This window comes from Pocillopora verrucosa, chromosome 5 (assembly GCF_036669915.1).
Source record: "Pocillopora verrucosa isolate sample1 chromosome 5, ASM3666991v2, whole genome shotgun sequence".
Lineage (NCBI taxonomy): Eukaryota > Metazoa > Cnidaria > Anthozoa > Scleractinia > Pocilloporidae > Pocillopora > Pocillopora verrucosa.
The window spans coordinates 18,944,875-18,966,786 of record NC_089316.1 but is presented as its reverse complement, the minus strand read 5'-3'; the positions used below and the strand labels follow the sequence as shown (position 1 = coordinate 18,966,786).

Sequence of the window (21,912 nt, the reverse complement as noted above, 5' to 3'; positions counted from 1 at the left end):
GTCATGGTGTGGCCTTTTCACTCCCAGGATCAGAGGGCTAACTGATCACTCAACTGACAACCTTACAGTTTCTTTTCTTTAGTAGTGCTGAGAATAAGCTTAAGATTGTTTTAATGCTCAACCAAAAATCATTGTCAAGTTGTCTTTTTAAAGCCATGCTTAACTATTGCCAATATCAAGAAGCTCAAACAGAGCAAGCATTGTTTGTTTCTGTGGAGTGGAATAACCCTCAAGATTTTGGAGAATCAGAACTACTAGTGTACAAAAATTTGGAGCCTGACAGAGCCTGAGTACCACCTGATTACCGTTCTTAGAGCCAGAGACTTTCTGACAGCAGATGAAAGGTAACACATCAATCTTACCTTTTTTCATTTCTTTCAATAAAATAAAACAAGTGCTGTGGGAGGTAAAGCCTTAATTTTAAGGAGAGTTACTTCCAAGATTATTTCATTTAAGTTCATTCTTATATTTTCAACAATCTGGCAATGAAAAGACTGCCTTACACCTCATGAGATAGTTGGCATAAAAGTGTTATGAATTGTTCATGATAAGGATTGATTTATTTTCTTTCATTTATGAGTAAGACATAGCAGGATAAAACAATAGAGCAGTGTACCTTTGTGCAGGAAGCCTCCCCTCATTAATCCTTTGGCCCCTAAGAGTGACCAGCATCTAACTTCTCCTTACTATAATGATCACTCCTGAGTCAAACATGAAAGTCACGAGAATAGAACAGATGATCACCAACTAGAGCAGCTCGACTGTTAAACAAATTCTCCTTGTCAGCCTCTTTAGAAATGTATGGAGAACAGTATGGAGAATATGCATACTGATATTAAGGTGTAAAGACTTCCATGTAACCAGCGCTTACTAATCCTTGCCAAATAAAACAAAGTTAAGTAAGTCACCTTTGTGAATATCGTTAAATTATGAAACAACTTTGATATCTTTGCTTCCCCAGCTTGGAAGAAAACAGACAAATTTCAATTTCTTACACTCAATTACTGTTAATGTCAGACTAAAAGTTATGGACATCAGATAAGGTCAAGGAATGTTATGTTACACTTTCTAAAAAGAAAGCATATTGATACAAGACATAATAATAGCAAGGGGATCAATTTGTGTTGTTATTTTCCCTCTATTGTTTGATAGTTATGTAATAAAATTGAAATAAACAATTGTGAAATTATGGCATTTGTTATTTCAGAGGTCAAGAGAAAAAGAAATGCCCGGTGAGGATATTTTTTTTCAACATTTATCAATTTACTTTGCAACAAATAATTCTTGAAAGATTAATTCAAGTCTTAAAACTTCCATTTCAAATGAATACTCACACATACTCTTGAATAATCTTTGACAAGGCACTTAACCACAATACTTATAATTACTTTATTAAGATTTTTATATCCACAGGTTACTAACAAACTCGTTTACACAATTAAAGTAGGAATATTTCAATTTATTCTTAAATATGGTCTACATTTAAACCAAGAAGACGAGTGCTAGATTTACAACAGAATGTTAACTTACTTAAACCACAACTGTAAAACTAGATTAAGATTTAAATGTTTGTAAAATTACATATGCATCATAAATAATATACTATTCAATAAATAATTACTCTGCAACCACAAGACAAAAACATAATTTACATGACCAGTTTAGACAAAATGTTTTTCACAACACATCTGTTCCTTGATGTTTCAATAAAATACCTTTTTTTAAACACTGACAACTACATGAGTTTACTGTTGATATCACAGATGGTGAAGATCTGCATGTACCCAAAAGATCATCTCCTTCAACTGGAGATTTGGTTAAGTGCCAACTAATAATTATTATTAGATAATGTTTACTGTTTATACAAAACATGAAGAAGATCTACCTGAAGGACCACCCCACGCAGGCAGTGATTTGGGTAAATGTCAACTGTAAAGTAATATTTTCTTTTCTTCTATAATGCTATGATTCCACAAAATGTTGCACCTGTAAACAGTGAATAGTCTCTCCCCTCTGTACCAAGTTGCAAAAGTGACACCATACCTTCCCGAAGTACAATTTTCCTGTTAAATTCTTAGCAATACAAAATGATATTTTCCTTTGGCCATTTCCAATAAAGCAGATGTTCATAATTTAGCAATGTTACCATCACTTGGTTCAGTGTTGTCACTTCAACAAAATGTTTTCTTACTAATTCAATAAGAGAATTTGTGCAGTATTTTTAATAAACTTGTTCAAAGGTTAAGGATTCTTTTCTCATAAAATAGATGTGGACAAGAAAAATAATAAAAAAAGAAGGGGTGGAAGAAATGAAATAGTAAAGTAAAGTAAGTTGTAACCTAACAACAGCTGACATTACAATAAACTGGGCTAACATTTGCTTTAAATGTCATTTTTCACAATATTAAGAAAATCTTAAATTTTTCATGCTCATGCAAACTAAATGACATTTTAGAAACAATATGGGGCCCAAGAAATATTTTTCAATTTGTAACAAATAGACATTATAACAAAGAAAGTGTGCACAAATTCCTTCTATTGCATCAAAATTTAAATAAATAAATGGGTGAGCACAGTGAGCTTATGAGTTTTTTAATCAAAGCAAAAAGTGGATGAAAATTGTTCAAGCACTTTCCATGGTATGATGTTTTCATTTAAGACATACTAAGTGTGTTTCTTACTGTCCAACAGAGATTGGTTAGTTAACGACTGTGAAATTACATTGGTTGTTTAATTAGAGCCACAAATGACAGCATAGTGGCAGTGGCCAAGGCAGTGAACATGGTGGCCATGCCTACTACATCACCATAACTTTGAACTAAAAATATGAAAATGAAATCAACTGTCTCTCATTCATTTTATAAAATTAATGTCATTCTAACGGATGAGTTCAGCTATAACTGCAAATAAAAACTTCTTACTAAGCCTGAGGGCCATACAAGAGAACATTTTCCTGATGCCCTTCCAAAAATAACTGATGGCCAATATTCCTCAGTAGAACTTGAGCAAGCAAAGTTAGCAAGTGATTCATTATATTGCACTTGGACTGAACACTTTTAATTCTAAGTTTGATACCTTTCAAAACAAAAATACATGGGTTATGATCGTTTCAGTGGAAACGGTCTGCATGGAAAATTACTGAACAAGTAAGAACCAAATCAGTGCTGGTGTTTACCTCAAGACTTCCTTGCCATAATAGTAATGCGAATTAAAGTTAATCTTTCTAACTGTGGTGGACATTCCACCACATAGGCTGATTTATGCATCGGTGCCACTGACTTGTAGGGTAGCGTTTGTATTACATTGTACTGAACAACAGCATCCCTCAAACCAGCTATCTCAGTTTCCACAATCACTTTGTTCCTTATTGAATTGTTGGAAGCCCTACAGCGAAAACATGGAACGATTACTCAAAGACAGTTCCAAGAATTAACATACAAATTAGTGTCAAAGGAAAATCATTTAAATAAGAATTTTGCCATCGTCGTTAACATTCTTTATCAATAAGCGTCAGTAACAATAAAAAAAAAATAAATTGAAAAAATAAAAAAAGGCGAGAAAGGCTAATTGACCAAAGCAACGACAGGGATAATTTTCATACAACTCATCGCTGACCAAGCTGCGAACTTCTTTCCACTTACCTCTACTGAATGAGTTAAAGTCGGTCGTAAGGACTTGCAAGAAAAACTTTACCCTACGAAAGGCTAGCTCAAGATTTCCATTACAAAATAGAACTTTCACGGCTACTGGTAGGAGAAGTACAAAAGGTTTGCGTTTCACATGGAAAAAATTTAAGTGAAGAATTCGTTAATCACGAACTTGGAGCTTTACGATCGCAATGGCATTCTGGGAAAGTACACGCAAGCTCTGATTGGAGCAATAAAGAGGTGTGACGGAGGTGTGTCCATAACCATGGTTACGAAATTGAACTTTCCAACATGGCAGAATACTGCAGGAGGGAAAATAGTTACTCGTGTATTTGCTTCCCCTGCAACTGATGGATAAACATATAATGCGGATATGTTGTAAGAGCATCACATGAACAAACAGTTCTATCTCTGAAACGAAATTTATTGGCACCACAACGGTAAGTTAATAAAATATTCACAATTCTTTACCAAGTATTAAGCCATCTAAACCAGGTTGCAAAATTTGAGACCTACTTCTCTTCCAAGTTTCTCCAAGCAAAGGAATGTTGACATATGTTGTTTTAGGAAATATTGAAGTCACCCCATGACAGTCAAGCTGTGAATGGTGTATACATTTATCCTTCTACACAGAGCAAGAATGAAAACCAAGGGCAAGGAGTTAGTTGAGATTAACGATATATGCGACGAATTTTCCAGTTGCAGTCAATATCAATATCTGCTGGAACAACACAATTCAAACTTTATTGAGGCTAAAATAGAAAAAAAACTTTATTTTATTATATCGATCAAAAGGTACACAGTTTATAGGTCATGAATGAGAGTTAACAAAATAAGTGCATTGGTTCTAAAACCCTTCATATATAGTGAAAGCCTAAAACTTACTGAAATACAATGAGGTTGCTGGCGCATATGTAATCAGAATACACTGTGATAAAATGATTAAGAGATTGCTAATGCAGGACTTGCTTTATGAAATGCCTGATACCAAAACCCAAAAAACACCCTGGGATAAAAATTGGGCACGTATTCCCCAACCAAATGCAGCAGCTCAAACTCTGGGGGTCAGAGGAGTAAATTACTGAGTAAAATTGTGATCAGTACATTTTCAAAGATTTAGTATTAAGCTAAATACAGTACAACCATTGATTCTTGCAAAAAAATCCTTTACAACAACCGCACAATAATTACTGCTCCAATACATATATGTTATCGCTGACTGTAACCAATAAATCTAAACAGACTTTGTAAAGACATATTTTGCTAACTTCCATTTTGTTGTCTCAAAGTAACACTGATAAGAAGATCTCAAGTATTTCAAACCACTCGATAATTCAATAACGTTTATATCTGATATATTGGTTTACTAATGCCTGAGTAACAGATAATGATATTATCATTTTTAATGGGAGAAGAGAGGGGAAGGGGGGCAACCATAAGAAAGCTTGAACGTATCTATGGATTGTTTTTTAAGTAAATTTCATTATGGATATTACAGTAATAACATGCATTAAATTAAATTATTAAAGCTGACTTTCCGTGCTCATATAGAGTGACAGATGATGGGAAACTAAATGGAATCAATGTTGTTAAATTGAAGAAATTTACAAAGTTTCAGTGCAAAATACAGATTTCATTACAATCCATCATTACCTGAAACTACTTCAAAAATTATGTAAGATGAAAGTGGTGAGTTGTTAATGTCAGCCAAACTTTTGAAACAATCTTCCCTTCAAACAGGTATCACTAGGATTTGGAAATATAAAATGATTATAGGCATGCCCACATTTGTTCATAAAAATTACCCTTTACAAAAACATTTACTACTACACTAAAACAATCACAATTAATGGTGTCTTAAAAATTTTTTCTTAACGTACTAGTTAATGTTATTGTAGGATCATCATTTGACACTGATCCATTACCTAGAGGAGGAATTTGGATTCAGCAAGATAAGCAAATGGAATAATTTAGGAAAGAACAATGCAGCACTAAATTTTAGTCTTTAAGGAATTGTTATCAGACTGTAAAAATGTATTAAACTTAACAATCTCATAATTTTTTCTTACTTTTTTCATTACTCAAATACATTTTCATGCATACAGAATGAATGTTTTTGGACACTGCACCACTACTTCCACTACCAGTGTATGCCATACTAATAATACATAATCATCTGATATCTTGGTTTTTATCTTCTTTCAAGTAGACAGTTAACACTTAATGCAGCTAGTATACCATGGATATATCAAATCCTTCTTTTTTTTCATTCCTAATGCACTAAGTGGTTAGAATCCATTCCAAAGTGTCTTGTTGCATCTTTACTTAAGTTTGTACATTTGAGCATATACCTGCCAGTATTGCCAAAACCATGCTTCATTTTTGGTAAATCATTGTCTTTAGCTGAAGGAGTTTTATTCACAGACAGACGCAGATTCTGTGATATAGAAGAATTTTTGACAAATGTTGATTTAAACCTGATCGAGCAGCCATAAAATTGCAACATCCAATCCATCCAAGCCTGCTATATAACATTAAGTCAACACCAACCCTAAGGTCACTCATGTAGTCTCATTTCAGAATGAATCTTGTAAACTTAACTCTATCCTGACGTGAATCCCAGGTTCTAGAACTGACCATACAAACAAAGGATTTTCTCAATCCTTATTCAATTTTAGATAGAGAACAATGACTGATTCTTTGTTGTGTTCTGTTTAGGTTTGAATTTTCCTGGTGTTATGGCCATATCTTGTAAAAACATAAACATCCAAAGCCAATCTTAAAAAATCTGACATCTGAAGAATTATAAAAGCTACATGTATGATGAGGAGAATGTCATTGTTCACACTGCACACAAGCAATTTAAAAAATACGTGACTGCCAGTCCCAAACTGGATAAAAATTCTTATCTCAACACCAGGAGAGAAGCACTGGAAGACATAACTTGGTTTAATCTTAGTATTTCCCTCTTGATTGCTGTGATCTGTTCCCTTCCATGTAATAAAGTTCAATGTCTCAACACTTTTAAACTTAATGATTCTAAACTGGTTAACTTTTAATTTGTTTGTGGCTATTCATGTTCCTGTTGTTTTCATTGATTTGTAATTGAAATAAGAAATCGCAAGAGAAAACGTTCTTAGTAAACAGCCATCTAACAGTGAAAATGTACATTTCCAATCATATTTGCATGTCTTTGCAACATCCATGACAATAAAATTATTAAAATTAATTTTAGACCATATAATTGAACTCCACAATCACAAGAGGAATACCTGAAAGAAAACTTACCTCATGCATTAGTTTTTGTGTTTTTTAATACTGTGGACTTTGAAGGGAATTATGGATTACAATAATAGTTGTTAATATATAAGTCGGGTGGCAGATCGTATTATGTATTAATATCTAAACACCTAGAAGTCATATATATGCTACAAGCTTTAGATCTGTTCATCTCCTAAATAACTTATTACATTATTTAAACATGTGGTTAAAAAGAATTAAGCTACCACATTCCTTTCTGTATGATGATGATATTATTAAGGCTTTCAATATTCAATGTTCCTTTTTGTAAATATTATTAAGACTGTAATGTGTGTCGATCAAAAAAAACCATCACCAAAAAAACCCACAATAGGTATCTATTTGAAGCATTGTTACAATGACTGAAGCATAGGAATCTTAATAGTTTATAGATGTCAACCTTAGGAAATCATAAAACTAAAGATGTCTGATGTGTTTTGCATCAAATCAATATTTCACTTCAGATATACCATTTTAAAACTTTCCTGAGCTAATTTGCACAAAGTTATGAGCATGACACTTACAAGCAGATACCCTAGTGTTTTTACATATTTCAGCACCAATCTGGAAACGAAGAGACAAGAATCAACATCAGTTCATATAACATTTATATAATATTTTGTGTCAATGAAATGTGTGATATTTTAATGACAAGATCTATGCACTCTGTAGTTGTGTATTTAACTTTGTCAACCCAAAACAAACAGAGCATTCATTATATGGATATCACATACATGTACATTGCATTCTATTACAGTACTACTCACCAAAGCTGTGTGAAGCAAACATGTGAGGCAGTGTGTCCATTTAACAAGTACCTCCAAAAATGTACTTTCAGATCATTTCAATATACATACTGCACATCAAAACTGTTGTTAGCACTGGAATTTTTTTAAAGGAAAATGTGTCAGTGACATCTACATATATATTATATATGTGTGTGTGTCTAAACAATCAAATTGTTGTATTAAAGGCATCATCAACATAAAAAACAATACAATGTATGGAAATATGGGGTCATACAGAATTTACTTTCAATTGAGGAAAAATTCATGTCTTAAGTATTGCTCAGTGTGGCACCCTTGCATTCATGCTCATTTAGAGTAATATTCTAACTAACTATAATTAAACCATAAATTACAATCAAACTTTCCTTGAAATACTGTGAATTTTCTTGATACATCAGATTGTTTGAAATGTAAATGACACAGATGATAAGTCATGAAATCGAGATTACCGATTCCATAATATATAATCTGTGTGGTTTGTGTGACTGATGGAGTCTTTGTCACATCTCAAAAGATGGATCAGTCCATGATTTGGAGAAGGTGATATAAAAGGGAATATTAATTGATTCCTGTGATTCCAAAAATATCAATTTAAAGGCTTTTGAGAAATAAAAATGAATAGTTTTCATCCTGTTTGTTCATATAGTACCTTGTGATGAGGACATGTTAACTTTTGGCAATAAGTATGAATATTTTTATATTGACTTTTTTCCTTGTTCCTGCAGACATGCTTAAGAATAAAGTTTGTACTGAAATTTATTCCTCGTCGAGTTGCTTAAATCAAAATCATATTCAAAAAACAAATTTCAGAAAGCAAACGATACTCCAATGCTTCTTTAAAACTGGTCAAAACCATTATCAACCAAGTGATTTTTACTGAACAGCAGTCAGTTACCATTCAAGGAGAAGTAGTGTCCAGAAAATCACTCTTTTTACTTTGCACCAACAAAAATTTATTACAAAGATAGAATACTCACTACAGTTTCAGCCTACTAAGCACTTCCTATAAACCACATCAAATCCTCGCCCTAAAATATTGCGTGACGTCATCGAGCTCAACTTTGACGGGGAAACAAACATGGCTGCTGTTAAGAACCGTATCGTTTCAAGCCAGAACTAGTCCGCAGAGCGAGTGCTCACTCATTTTTTTAACGAAAATTACAGCCGCCATCTTGATTTGTATGGCAACGGAAGGCTGGGGAGAGAGTAAAATTTGTACCAGGGGGCGGGTGACAGTCAAAAATAAGGAGTGGGGTGGGGCTTGGAGAACTACTTTGACTCCAAATCAAACATGGCCTGTCGGAATAGTTTAACGTTAGCTGGCGTTAGCAAAACGCCTGCACTGCAGGCTTAGCCAAAACATGTTCCCGAGGAGAAAAAGGTGTCCAAGGACGATAGTGATGCGTCTGAAAGAGTTAGAAGTTTGAAATGATCGACTGCGTTCGTAGTGAACTCAAAGAAACTGCAAGAGAGTACCTCTGATGTCTCGAACAGCTCGAATCGGAAAACAGGTTTACGGAATTTATTTGATGAACTCTGTTCTTTTCCGCCCTTTCAATATGCATGCAAATAGGTATCAGCTCCGAATTTACGTGATTAAGACTAGATCTGAAGATCCCCGCGGTTGGGAATCGAGCCTTGCCAGAATCTGACATGTGTTATAATTCTCTCTTGTCATACCTGTTTTTTTTTTCAAAAAGCGAGCTTTCTAACAACGTGTTGTAAATAAACCTTGAAAGTGGTAAGCTTTAGAATCATCGACTGTTTCGACACTATTAAATATTGCGCTTTAATTATTACCTCACGTGCGAAAATAGTGTTGTGTTGTTTTGCAGATCACGAAGAGTCTTTAATCGTTAGCTTAAATCGGGCTGTTTTGTTAACAGCACCTATACGCTTAGAAATATATAATTATATTTGCACTGATATTTATCTAACAATCACGAATGCACAAGGCATCCCAAGAAAGAAAGAGAGGGTTATACACCTCAGCTTTGTGATCTGTATTCCATAATGTGCAGCAGTATCATTTTACTTAAACATGTACTCTCAAACCAACTCTTACACTCTCAAATGAGTCAGCTTTAATCAGAATTAATCAGGTTCATCCTTTTATCAGTGGGTACTGTCCTACAGTGAGAGAGAGATGGGGTTTAACTTTTCATTGTCAAATTGTTAGTGTCCTTTTTTGTTATTTTCCCTCCAATTTTAATAAACAGTCATCAACAAACCAAAACAAGATAAATGAGAGACTACAGTAAGTCACTAAGAGACAGGACTTCCATACTTTTTCTACTTAAATTCAAATACCACCTACCTGAAATAATCAAACAATAGTCATTATACCAAAACAAAGTGTTTCATTCCTGATAAGTCTATTTTTAATGAATTGAAAAATAACTTGTTAAGTGCAACACAGGATTTCCATGCTACACACTGGCTTGAAATTAAAGCTTTTAAAGATAACAAAACAACACTAAACGTTTCAGCAGTTGAAAGATAACATAAAAATTCAATGGGTCCATCACCCTCTGCATTCTAATGAGTGATCAAATCAAACAATACAATTATCTTATTTCATTTTCTAACTGGTGGAAAATGTTTTGAGGAATGTGCTCTAGGAATGTACAAAGAGCAGTATTTGTATGAAGTTTTGTTGAGAACATATCATACATAAAAACATATCAAACAGCTCTGACATTTCATAATTTATGGTTACTCATTATATGTTTTGAAAGTTTTCCAAACAGCACTCCAATGGCTAGTTTATTAACCAAAGCTTTTTTAAACATCACTCATGCCTTTAAATTAAAAGATGTACTTGAGCTCATGGGATTTCCCTCACAAAAACAACTGTGATTAAATTAGATTTGTATAATTGAGCAATAGAAAAAAGGAATGAATTTCATCATATTTGGAAGATGATGCTCATGTAACTGTTATGCTGTCATGCTGTTATATACATTTTCGATCTGCTCCACTGTGCTCACATGTGCCAGTTCCTGCAAGACCACATCGACAGCTAAGGAAATCGCATAAGAACAATGCTATCATAGAATCCTTAATCTAAACACATACATTCCCTATTGTTTGTTTTTAACCCTTTACACTTTAACATTATTATATATGCATATTCTTCATACTTTTCTTTGTCTTCTGACAAGAAGAATTTGCTCAGCAATCAAGAGCTTTTTTTTTGTTAATAATCATTTCCCCTATTCTCATGACCTTAATGTTTAATCAAGGGATGATATTGTGAGGTGAAATTAGTTCCAAGTTACTATTTGGGGTTTGAGTAGTAGAGTGAGTTAATGTTCAAATAATAGAAAACCTAGTGTGCCTGGCCTTTTTTTTACTTGGTAACAAGGTGTTCGTAAAATAGGGATTCTTATCATTAAAAAAATATATCATATTTTTTCAATTTTTTATTTCTCTAAAGTTTTCTTATTTGATGATTTATTTTTGTTGCAGGCAAAGAGAATTTAAGTAAAGAGACAGAAGATGTCATGGGGGACCCACTCCCTTTTTGTCTGGGATACTTGAAAAGAATGTATTGGGAGTCTCTGTGCTCGTTTTGAATTAGACAATTTTATAGTTTTTTATTTAATTTTGTTTTGATTTTTTAGTTACTTGGAAAAACTAACATCATTGTAGAATTGATGAATTAAAAGCAAATTATGGTCAATGTGAAATATGTGATAATTACTCATACTTAGTATAAAGCTTATTCTAAAATGGTGACCATTTTATGATTCCATTTTTAGTCACCCCAGATATGGTAATGTAATTTCCTTTGTAAATTTCCAGTTTTCAAAAAGTGAGATTTTATTTTAAAACTGAAATAGAAGGCAATATGCTGGGTAGTTGAACCCATGAACATGTTCAACCACAGAAATATCAGGCACTGAAAAGATTACTGGGTATTAATCATGAAAAAGTCAATTTTCATCCATTGGTGGCTTGTTTTCAAACTTTTAAATTCTGCTCATGACACTTGGTTGTCATCTGAAATCCAACAGCTTTAATATTTATGTCTGTGTCTCCATCCTCTGTTGCTGAGCTGTCAAAGTGGCAGTCCCACTGTGCGATGCTGATAATAATTTGTTTCTTACTGTGGCTCTCTTTGCTGAGCTTTTGGAAAGAGCATGTTATTAATTAAAAATACCCATGGCTCATTTTACCTCAGTTGGTTCTTGTAACAGAAAGGAGTACAAAACCCCACTTACACCCCAACACACCACAGGAAGCTCAGGCTTGAACAAAAAGAGTCTGTCTGTAAATATATAAATACTGTATATAAACTGCTGCTCATAAGTGCCCCCCCCCCCCTCGGTCTTGAAAATGCTGCCCTCGGCCTACGGCCTCGGGCAGTATTTTCAACACCTCGGTCACAGTTTTTCACCATACGGACCTCCCAGCCGGCAAATAACACATATGTCTGTAAATATATAAATACTGTAAACTTCTGCTCATAAGTGCCCCCCATAAAAGCCCATCAATAGCTTTTCTTGTTTTCTTGTTTTTGTAATATCAAAGTAGGAAAAGCCCTGGTGCTGTGACTTGAACATGGAAATTTCAGTGATAGAAGACCAAAGATGAACTTCAAGAGAAAAGTCTGAACTGCAGTTTTTTTTATGTACTAGGTTTGTTTGTTTTCCTAGTATTAATTCTGTTCCCAATGTATTGAAATTAATTTGAGTTATTATAACTTTTTAAAGCTGAATTAAAAGCGACTAAATGCTAAACGTATTTTGATCAGCACACTATAGCTTTTTCTTTTCCAGTTTTCCGACCCCTAACGTATAAGCCCTTCTGTTTATAAGCCCTCTTAAAACCCCTTACGAAGTGTATAACCCATGAGCTTACAGTATGCTAGGCTTGTGGAACTTTAAGGATTTGCATCAGAAAGGATGGTCGTATTCTCAACTCAAAAGTTTGACTCTGTTTTGATTAAAAACAAAGTTAACACCCCCTCTTTTTTCGAATTTTTAAGGCTGCTTTGAAGCCAATTAGTTTGCTGTTTAGAGAGGTAAGAGAGGGAACTAAAAACTAGTTATACGACCGTAAAGCGGCCCAAAAGAAACTCACAAGATTCAACTGAACAAACAACATAGAGACAAGTGAAGCTTGTTTTTATTCAAAACTATTTTAAATTTCTGGGTTAAAAACGCAACCGGTTCATTCTCGGACACTCTCCCCACATTTCGCTTGTCGGCTAAATCAAGGAGGCTCACTGTGCGAACTTGGACTACCTGTGGACCGGTCAGTCACGCATTCAGTGTGCAACTTTAAAACAATAAAAGGGTAGGATTCCCTTAAATGCTTCATTTATTTTAATGGGTAGGGAGAATGGGAGAGGGGGGGAGGGGCTGATGTTAGCCTTAATTCTTGTCACGCACTTGGTTGATGGAAATATGCAAAAGAGGGATCAGGAAATCGTGACCATCGACTTTAACTCGCCCGGTCCTTTGCTTCTCTCTATTCTTACTTTGGGAAAATTTATCGGTTTGACTTATCTTCGGACAATCATGAAAATGACAACGATCTAACCAAGATAAACGCAAATCAAATTTACCCACTAAATAAATATAGGGATCAGAGGAATGTAGGCGTAAATTAAGGCAAAGACCTTAACAAGTGGTCGCGTGACAGTAAGGAAATTTAAATTCCGTTGTCAAGTCATTGAATTAAGCGAATGTCACGATTACATATTTAAATTCTAGGAATCAAAGGAAGCGATCAATCGAAGCTCATTCGTCTTCCACCTCTCGACTTGTTGAATTTCTTGATCGCAAAAGTGCTCTACAGTTACCTACAAGTCATTTAGTTTTACGCCTTGGTCGAGAGAAAAAAAACTTTAGCTGTGGGTGAATTTTCCCAAGAACTTCGAGTAACGGATCGGCCTTTGGTTGAATCCTTACCTCTGTGTTCCAGGTAAGACTAAGTGCAGTAGTATAGAAGATATTTTGATGACGGTCGTTGTTTGCAAGTACCCCCAATTGCAGAGATGCCCCGAACAACTTGCTTCAGTATAACTATCATCGTGCTTACAGTCGTATGTAATTCTAATAAATACCGAAAGCGAAGCAAGATCAAGTAAGTCGAGTCTGAAGATAACGTAAGGGTTCAGGATGTTCGATAAACATTCGAGCGCGAGGTCGTTACCTTTCGTTTTGTCAGAAATCTCGATGAGAAACTTCTGAGCGCCTAAACTATAGTCAAAATCTTTGGAAAGAGACGTACTTGTGAAAAAATCGGCTCGGGAGCTCGCTGTGCTGGCATGTAAACCATTTTCAGAACAAACTAAGCGTGTCATGAACTCAAGGAAGCGAGGTGTTGTTATGTTGATGAGCGGTTGCAATATTTCCGTAGGTTGCTTGTCTTCGCAAATCTACCGCTTTTCTCTCTCTTATCGGCTTTTAATCATGTCTAACGCATGTAAGTGTGTTTCACATTGTGTAAACGTTCCTAATTTGATTTGACCGTCTATATAGTCACATCGACTCGTATTAAAGAGTTTACAAATTAACTCGGTTTTAAAAATATTTCGCCATGTTTTCTGTAATAGCTTTAGGTAAGTGGCACCAATAGATATAATCAAAGGACGCGGGGGAAACATCCAAATCACTGTAATCGAGAGGGCATCCCTCTTTCTTTCTCTGGAATATTGATTGTGTTACATCCAAGTCATGAGTTTCGTTTTCATTTTCACTTAATGAAGGGAAATTCCCTCTGCCTCTGGTCGCTTTCAGCTAGGAATTTTCCCTTTTTATACTTATGTCTATTCAAATTGAGCCGCAGCTAAATTCTTTAATTTGAACATAAGATTGTCATGTAAAGCATGAAATCACGGAATGAAGCTTATTATAGATTAGGGTGTGTAAAGAAACCCCCAATTTTTTCATTTGTATCGTGGCTTGTTTAACTTGAACTTCAACTGATAGATTAATTTCGAAAAATGAACTAATCGCTGAAGCGCTCGGCGAGGACAAATAATGTTTCATTCAGTTGTGTTCTTTTTCAGCTAAGGAGGTTCCTCAAGGCAAGAGGGATCACGATTGTGAGCAAGACAGCTCTTCAGGTTTGAAAACACTAAATATGAACATAAGCTCTTTTCTGCAATGAAATCTTTCACGCTTAGAGTAGAGTTACACTGATTTGCAAGTTAACTGTAAATACTGATCATGACATTAGATTAGACATCAGAGTGCTAAAACTGTTGTCAAAACCTTTCGAAACAGACGTACTCGTGAAAAATTCGGCTCGGGAGTTCGCTATGCTTGCATGTGAACCATTTTCAGAACAAATTAAGCGTGTCGTGAACTCAAGGAAGCAAGGTATGTTATGTTGATCAAGCGGTTGTAATATTTCCGTAGGTTGCTTGTCTTCATAAATCTTCCGCTCTTATCTCTCTCTCATCCGCTGTTAATCATGTCTAACGCAGGTAAGTGTGTTTCACATTGTGAAGACATTCATAATTTGATTTGACCGTTTATACAGTCACATCGACTCGGGGGAAGAATTGACGGGGTCTGAAGCCGAGGGACGATGTTCTCAAAACTTGCAAAGCAACGCGCATGTTAATCAGCGGTATTTTTAAGCAGCTGAGTACCTTCGTCAGTGTTCCTGACATATGCATGTTAGAGCAAATTTCCTCGATAGGGAATGTTTCTTCTTCAGATGTAGTGTAATGAAGTGAGCATCAGTTGAAATAATACTAAGGTCCATCAGTTTGCGAGCTATGGCTCCCAACGTGCATCACGCGCCTGTAACGGACGAAGCTCAAAGACCTCAAAAAGCAACTGTGAAGTATGTCACGTTTTTCTTAACGAAAAGAGGAAGGGCCGCGAGAATTTCTCGCGGTTTTCGGTTCTTCATCAAATTTTCTGGTGGTTTTGCAGTTTCTAATAGACGACAATGCCCCCCTCAATTAGTTAATATTGCTCTTTTTATATATATATATATTTCATTTCACGTCCTTCTTTTCCTTTAATTTATTCAATATCATTTAACACGCGCAAAAGAAAAGACGAAAAATCTTTCTTGAACGATTTGTAGTCATTAGTAGACGCAATAACATCATTTGGCGGATCAGGAATTTCGCCTAGGACTCGTTGGGCAGAATCACAGCCGTACTATTCAAAGGCCATTTAAGTTTATACTTTCGGGTTGCAGAGCCCTTAGTGTTTTCTAAGAGAGTAGCAGATAGTGTTTTCCTTGGTCTTTGTCTTTTGGGGTGCTTCCCTTTGTTCCCGAGGGTTGAGCGCTGGCTAAACTCCGCTTTCTGGCAAACTTAAGCTTATCATATCATGTAAGCTAGGAAGCGACCTCGTCTTTCTTTTCGGCAACGGCGTGGGCATGAAAGCATATCTTACTTGCCTTCTAGTGAGGGCACTCGGACTCGACTTCCCCGTCACCGATTAGGAAATAATTCGGCCTTTTCCCTGATTGACTCGCGACAGAAAAAGACCCTGATCCATCGGCTGTTGAAGGCCCTTGCCACAATGATTGCTAAGACCACCGGCCACTGATTCCTCTAAATCGTCTTCGTTCTGTTCAGAAAGATCGCTTCCGTCCAAGTGTTCTTCGAAATAGCTGTCGTTAAAATGAGAATGCGTCAGGTCTGATTTTTCCAGAATCTAAAGTAGAGCTTGCAGCTTCTTGTCGTCTTATGATGCTATCTGGTACAAGGCTGAGGCTTGTAGGATTCTCAGCGGCATAGAGCTCTTCCATAGTAGCTTTTCGTAACTTTTCGAGGTAGAATGTCCGTTCACTCTTCTTCAATTACATAAAATCAGGTGCGATAAACTTGGCAAATTCAAGATGAACTTCGTAGCTTTGTAAAACGCGTCCAACTTCTTGCGCAAACTCCTCCTCTTCTTCTTTCGCGATACTTTTTACAGCTTCAGTGGTAGCAGTGAAGACGGAGGACTGCCTTTCCCTCTTGGCCTACAATCTGTTGTTGTTTGATTCTGCGTCGTTTTTGTAAACATGGACAGGAATGTCCACCTTTCTCCTCTTTCCACCCACCTCTGTCTGAGAGATTGAAGTGTGGCATCAAACTCTTCCGGAGACTTTGCATCAAGGAGATCAGCCAGGTAATTAAAAATGCCGTCCTTGTCAATACTGCCGAGTACGTCATCAATGTATTCTCTCTGTCTTCCTGTTACGCCAAACAACCCAGGCGCAGATTTCATTTCATCCTGCAAATGTTTAAAACATCTCACACCTCTTTCGTCCGCCTTAGGAAAAACGCTTTGGATTACGTTGTTCAACGCTGTCTCATCATCTGTACCACAGCAAAGAATTTCCTTTAGCTTCGGTGTCGTATCAACAAACGTCTGAGGTAGTCTCGAAAGGTCCTCTCATCCTAAATTTCGATAGTGAATCAAAACTAAGCCTTATTGGAGATGCACCAGTTCTTCTAGCTGCTTTTCAGCAACAGGTTTCTGTAGGACATCGGCGTACGTTCGTATGGCCCCAGATTAAATGTAGTTTCCAACTGAACAATGGAGAAGTCTATTTCTGATGTGCTGTACATCTCCAACTTTGCTAGCTGGTTTTCAGATGCAAGAAAGATAGCAGGTTTTCCTTTTCTAGGGTAACTTTTCGAATGAGAGGTTCCTCTTCGCTTTTCATCTTTAACAAAACCTCCAGTAGCTCGCCATCTTTTCCTTGCCCTGAAGATAAGCTGGTGGAGGCGCCTTTTTTACCTGATTTCGGTAATAAACCAGGCGTGGACCACGTGGAAGGGCACTTAGAGAGTCCACTTGCATGACACCACCTGCGTCCATTGTTGCCTGGAATACTGCTTCTTTAGGACCCGTAGAGGAAAAATTAGTGTCAATTTTCCTTATAACACAAGGCCTTTGTGGGCGTGTAACCAGGCGCATGCCCCCTTTCGGTGTTTTGGTGAGGCTTTTGAAGGATGTTTTCCTCGTTAACATCATAGAATACTGCCACGTTGTTAAGAATGTCATTTCTTCGATCTCTCATGTGCACTATCCTCGCCCATTAACAGCTCCAAATCGTCGTTATATTTAGGTGGAAGAATTTCCCAGTAACAATACTACCCGTGTGGATGACCGAGGTGGAAAAGCGAGGTCCTACAAGAACAGACTTCGTTTGACCCAAAGTAGAGAAATTTTTTTCCTCCTGATTTGAAGACTATTGATCAGAACTTTCACTTAGGCAGCAACATTGATTACTACTATTACGTTACTGAAAATCCTAAGTTATTCACAATGTATTTCCTCTGCCGGGGCGCAGGAGATCTGTGATTTCTGATACTCCCGAGGTGGGTTCCCGCGAAAAGGAATTCTCGGAAGTCGGGTCAGGAGGGGGGATGGCAACAATAAGAACTGAGAGTTGCATAACGTTATGATTACTAACAGCCTCCATCTTAGTCCACCATCGAGATTTGACTTCTTCGTGCGGAAACTACGCAGAATTCTTTAACGGTCTCAGTCTGGGCGGGCAAATCACTACTCAAACGCACCCAAAGACATGCACAAGCACCCGGTCTCGGAAAGAAAGAAGAGAACGGACAAGGTAACTCCTGAAGTGGCCGTGAAACTAATGATTTTAAAGTACATTTATAAGTTCACGTCAGTGTGACACAGGTGTTGGCTAATTTGCATACAAACTATCTACCTCGAAACGATGTTTACTTTATTTTCAGTTTTATTTTTGCTTTCTTTTTTAGTTGCCAACTTACAGACCTGCTTTTATATCAATGTTTTACAGCTTTTAGTACGTTTTTCATCTGTTATCAAACAATGAAAATCCCAGTTTAAGAAAATAGGCACTGTAAAGAATACGAAAGGAGAAACGCAGATGTATTGCTCTCCGTGATTTTCCCTTTCTTAAAAATCCGGAGTTTCATCTAATCTGGTACCTCTTTCAAGAATTTGGCTCTGAACTTTTTAATGCTGCCAAGAAACTGAAAGAAAGAAAAATGAAAGAAGAATTGATACAGCATTTTAAAATAACTAAAGCTGGAGAATGTGACGGGAAGTTTCGGTTAAACGGTCAAGACATGGATTAGTAATCAGTTGCCATTATCTGTATGCTTGTTGCGTGCTTACTCAGATTTCTTGGTAGGGATGTGCCGCCCGTCGAGGGACATTTTAACTTATGGGATTGTGGTATGCTTGAGTTTGGATTCGAGTTCGAGTTTTAGTTAAACTTTGAGTTGAATTTCAAGTTGAACTTCGAGTTACATTTCGAGTTTTATGAAAATAGTTCGAATAAATGGATTTTAATTTTATCGCCCACATTACATAGGTAAATGCTGATATTTAAGCAATAAACCACACTTTCTATCGATTTCTTTCTGTAAGACTATCACAGAGACTTCCAAAGCACAAAACAAGGAAAGCCTGAGTCAAAACGGATTTGGACACCATTTCGCAGATTCGGACCCCTCTACCAAACGCTCCTTTTAAGCATCATTTGTATCATATTTGGTAACTAATTCTATTGAAATTCTGGTTATCAATGTTCTTCTCCGACACAACACAGCATTGGTCAATAAAGATAAAGAAGAACAGCCATTTCGCTCCAATTTTACCGCATTTATTTATAGCGAGTCGTACAGTTTACTCAACAACTAAACGCGAGCAAACTACTTCATTCGAACTGCTGAAATTGTTACAATAAATCCTTGCATCTTCTGATGCGAATCAACATTGACACGAAAAGTCATAACAATAGTGAAGACTTTTGCGTCCAGTCGCAATACTAACTCAGTCTGATTTTCTAATTTAATAGCATTCAACAGTGTCTAAACAAATCGAGCAGCCGAGCAATCGGGATTCCACTGATGTGAAGATAAATAAAGCTTTCACACGTTTCATACTTGCATATCTATCATTCCATGTTTCACACCTTTTTCAAAAGCATTACGAAAAATCAGACGTTCTCAAGTTTCATAGCTCGTTTCTATTTGTTCGGGTTCACTAGAATCCTAAGTCGTGACGGGATGCTAAGAACAAGGTAACATCAATGCGCAATTTTTGAATTAAAAACGTACTTTAGTATGTACTGGAACGTTAAGTCTTATCAACTTCTATTAGAACGTTAAGGATAATGTTTTCAGTCAGTTTTGTTGGGGGTCCAAATCCGCAGAGGGGGGTTCAAATCCGTCAGCGAATTTGGACTGGCGGGAGATCCTCATTTCTTTCTTCGAGAATATACCGAAGCTAACTCGCACGGAAAAGATGTAAATAATAGCCATACTGTATATCGCGCTTTGAATCGTTGAGCACACTAAATTTGAAATCGCACAAAGATGAAATGAAGGGTCTAAAGTTTCTCGGTGGTCTGATCTTGGAGTTTCCATGGTGTAAGGTTAATTTTAGTAACGCCCTGATCGGGGACAAATAATTATTCCTTCGGCCCTAAGAGGTATTTTTTTTCGTAAAAAAGAAGATCAGCTCGAAGTTAAACTCGTAATCCAAACTAAAGTTTAACTCGAAGTCCAACTTGATTCTAACTCAAATTCAAACTCGATGGTTCGCCGAAAATGGAGCGAAACAAAAGAACCGCGCTAATCCTATGGATCAACGCCATATATGGGTCGATGAAACACGTGCCGCATACATGCTTGTTTGATCATGTATAGAGAAACAAAATCGCTTGTAAATGTCAATCAAATTAAGAACAATTAACTTATCGTGCAGTCTCTCACAGGTAGTCTTATCTAAAACAGTCCTACTCCTCACCTCCTTATTTGCCTCTTCTCTCGCGTGTGCTAAATGATATACAATAAAGGAAAAGTAGCATGTGAGATGATATGAAAAAAAATAATGATAATAACTGTCTCATGAAGGATACGTACCTCTCGGTTGCCTTCGTCCATGGTAGCACTACACAACACTCCTCTCTGTGCACAGCCGTGAAAGTAACTACATGGGGTTTTGGGACAAAAAAAAAAAAAAAAACCTCCCATTGGGGTCTGCACTCCATTATGTCACGCAGACTTTATTTTGGCTTTGCACGCAAAATTTCGAGTGTCAATTAACATGATCCGATCTGTGCTCTGTGATCCGATCCGTGATCTGTCATCCGATCCGTGATCCGATTCGTGATCTGTTCCAGGTTTTTTCGACGCTTAGCATGGGACGCCACGGGAAAAATATTTCACATATCAAAATTTTCCGACACACTTTCATTTTTCAGTATTCCTGGAATGTTGCGGCGAAATTTGACGAAAATTGGTCACTAAATACCTTCATTTGAGCAGTGAGGAGGCTGGCACAAGAATGGGCAAAGTTCTCAAAGGCAAAAAAAAAAAGCCCCACGCTAAAATGGAGAAACCGGAAATTGTGCTGAGAACCAAGAGAACGAATCGATAGACAGCTTTCAAAATTACGATTCAAAGCGACTGTTAATGTGAATGTATCAAGGCCGGTTACTTGCATGTGTAGCAGGAAACCTCGATTTGAAATTTATGTATAGCAAATTTTGTTTTGACGCGACTCCTTTGTTCAAGATCTGGACGCCAGCGTGGAGCTTCGCCACTACCAGTCGCTTTCACTGAAGATTTTTTTTCTTTTCTTGACAGAATGGTACTCTTTATTTCCTCTTAGGGCCTGTTTTTCTGTTTCTTTTTTTTTAACCAGGGATTTTCTTCTGCTTTTGATATTTCCATGAGCAAAGATTTTTCCATAAGCAACGAGCTTTCTTTTGTGAATTTTGTCAAGTGCGCGATGTAAACAAAATGTGCAAATAAAATGAAAAAGAGATGAGCGATTGCCGCGAAAATTCTCTTAGGAGAGTCGCCCAGGTATGAGATTATAACACCTTCCTGATTCATTAACTTTTATTCCAAATTACCTTTTCCTAAATAACTCGGGTGCTTTTGGAGATTTGAAAACCTTTTTTCTCGGAAACGTTAGATGCAATGTTTGAAGTCAGTTGAGTCAAATAAAAGAAAAAACGACTTTTCTGGCCTCTGAAGGTAGAAATTAACCTGAAAGAATTAAGATCAAATAAGTGCTATGGTGAAATTTCTCGAAAATTCAGCGTGGGAGAATGAAAAATTATTTGTGGGAGAGAGGCATTCAGATAAGTAATGGCGGCATAGGAGAAAAAAAGCAAAACTGTTTGATTTAAACAAGAAAGCTGTAGAAATGAGGCAGATCCAGCAAGCATCTTCTGCCAAAGACTGTAAA

At 36.5% G+C, this 21,912-nt stretch overlaps 2 long non-coding RNA genes and 2 pseudogenes across 2 annotated transcripts; 2 read left to right on the top strand and 2 right to left on the bottom strand.

Moving 5' to 3' along the window:
* LOC131768810 (uromodulin-like) overlaps window positions 1–21,912 on the top strand; it is a 233,972-nt pseudogene that overhangs the window by 36,997 nt on the left and 175,063 nt on the right.
* LOC131784653 (tetratricopeptide repeat protein 28-like) overlaps window positions 1–21,912 on the top strand; it is an 84,945-nt pseudogene that overhangs the window by 56,667 nt on the left and 6,366 nt on the right.
* LOC136281042 (uncharacterized) lies at window positions 870–3,851 on the bottom strand. The gene is made up of 3 exons (XR_010717539.1): window positions 3,642–3,851; window positions 1,886–3,384; window positions 870–1,622 (listed from the first exon to the last, which is right to left on the bottom strand). It is a non-coding gene; the product is annotated as an uncharacterized lncRNA (long non-coding RNA).
* Window positions 4,338–9,053, bottom strand: LOC131791962 (uncharacterized). The gene is made up of 3 exons (XR_009340833.2): window positions 8,713–9,053; window positions 7,715–7,828; window positions 4,338–7,511 (listed from the first exon to the last, which is right to left on the bottom strand). It is a non-coding gene; the product is annotated as an uncharacterized lncRNA (long non-coding RNA).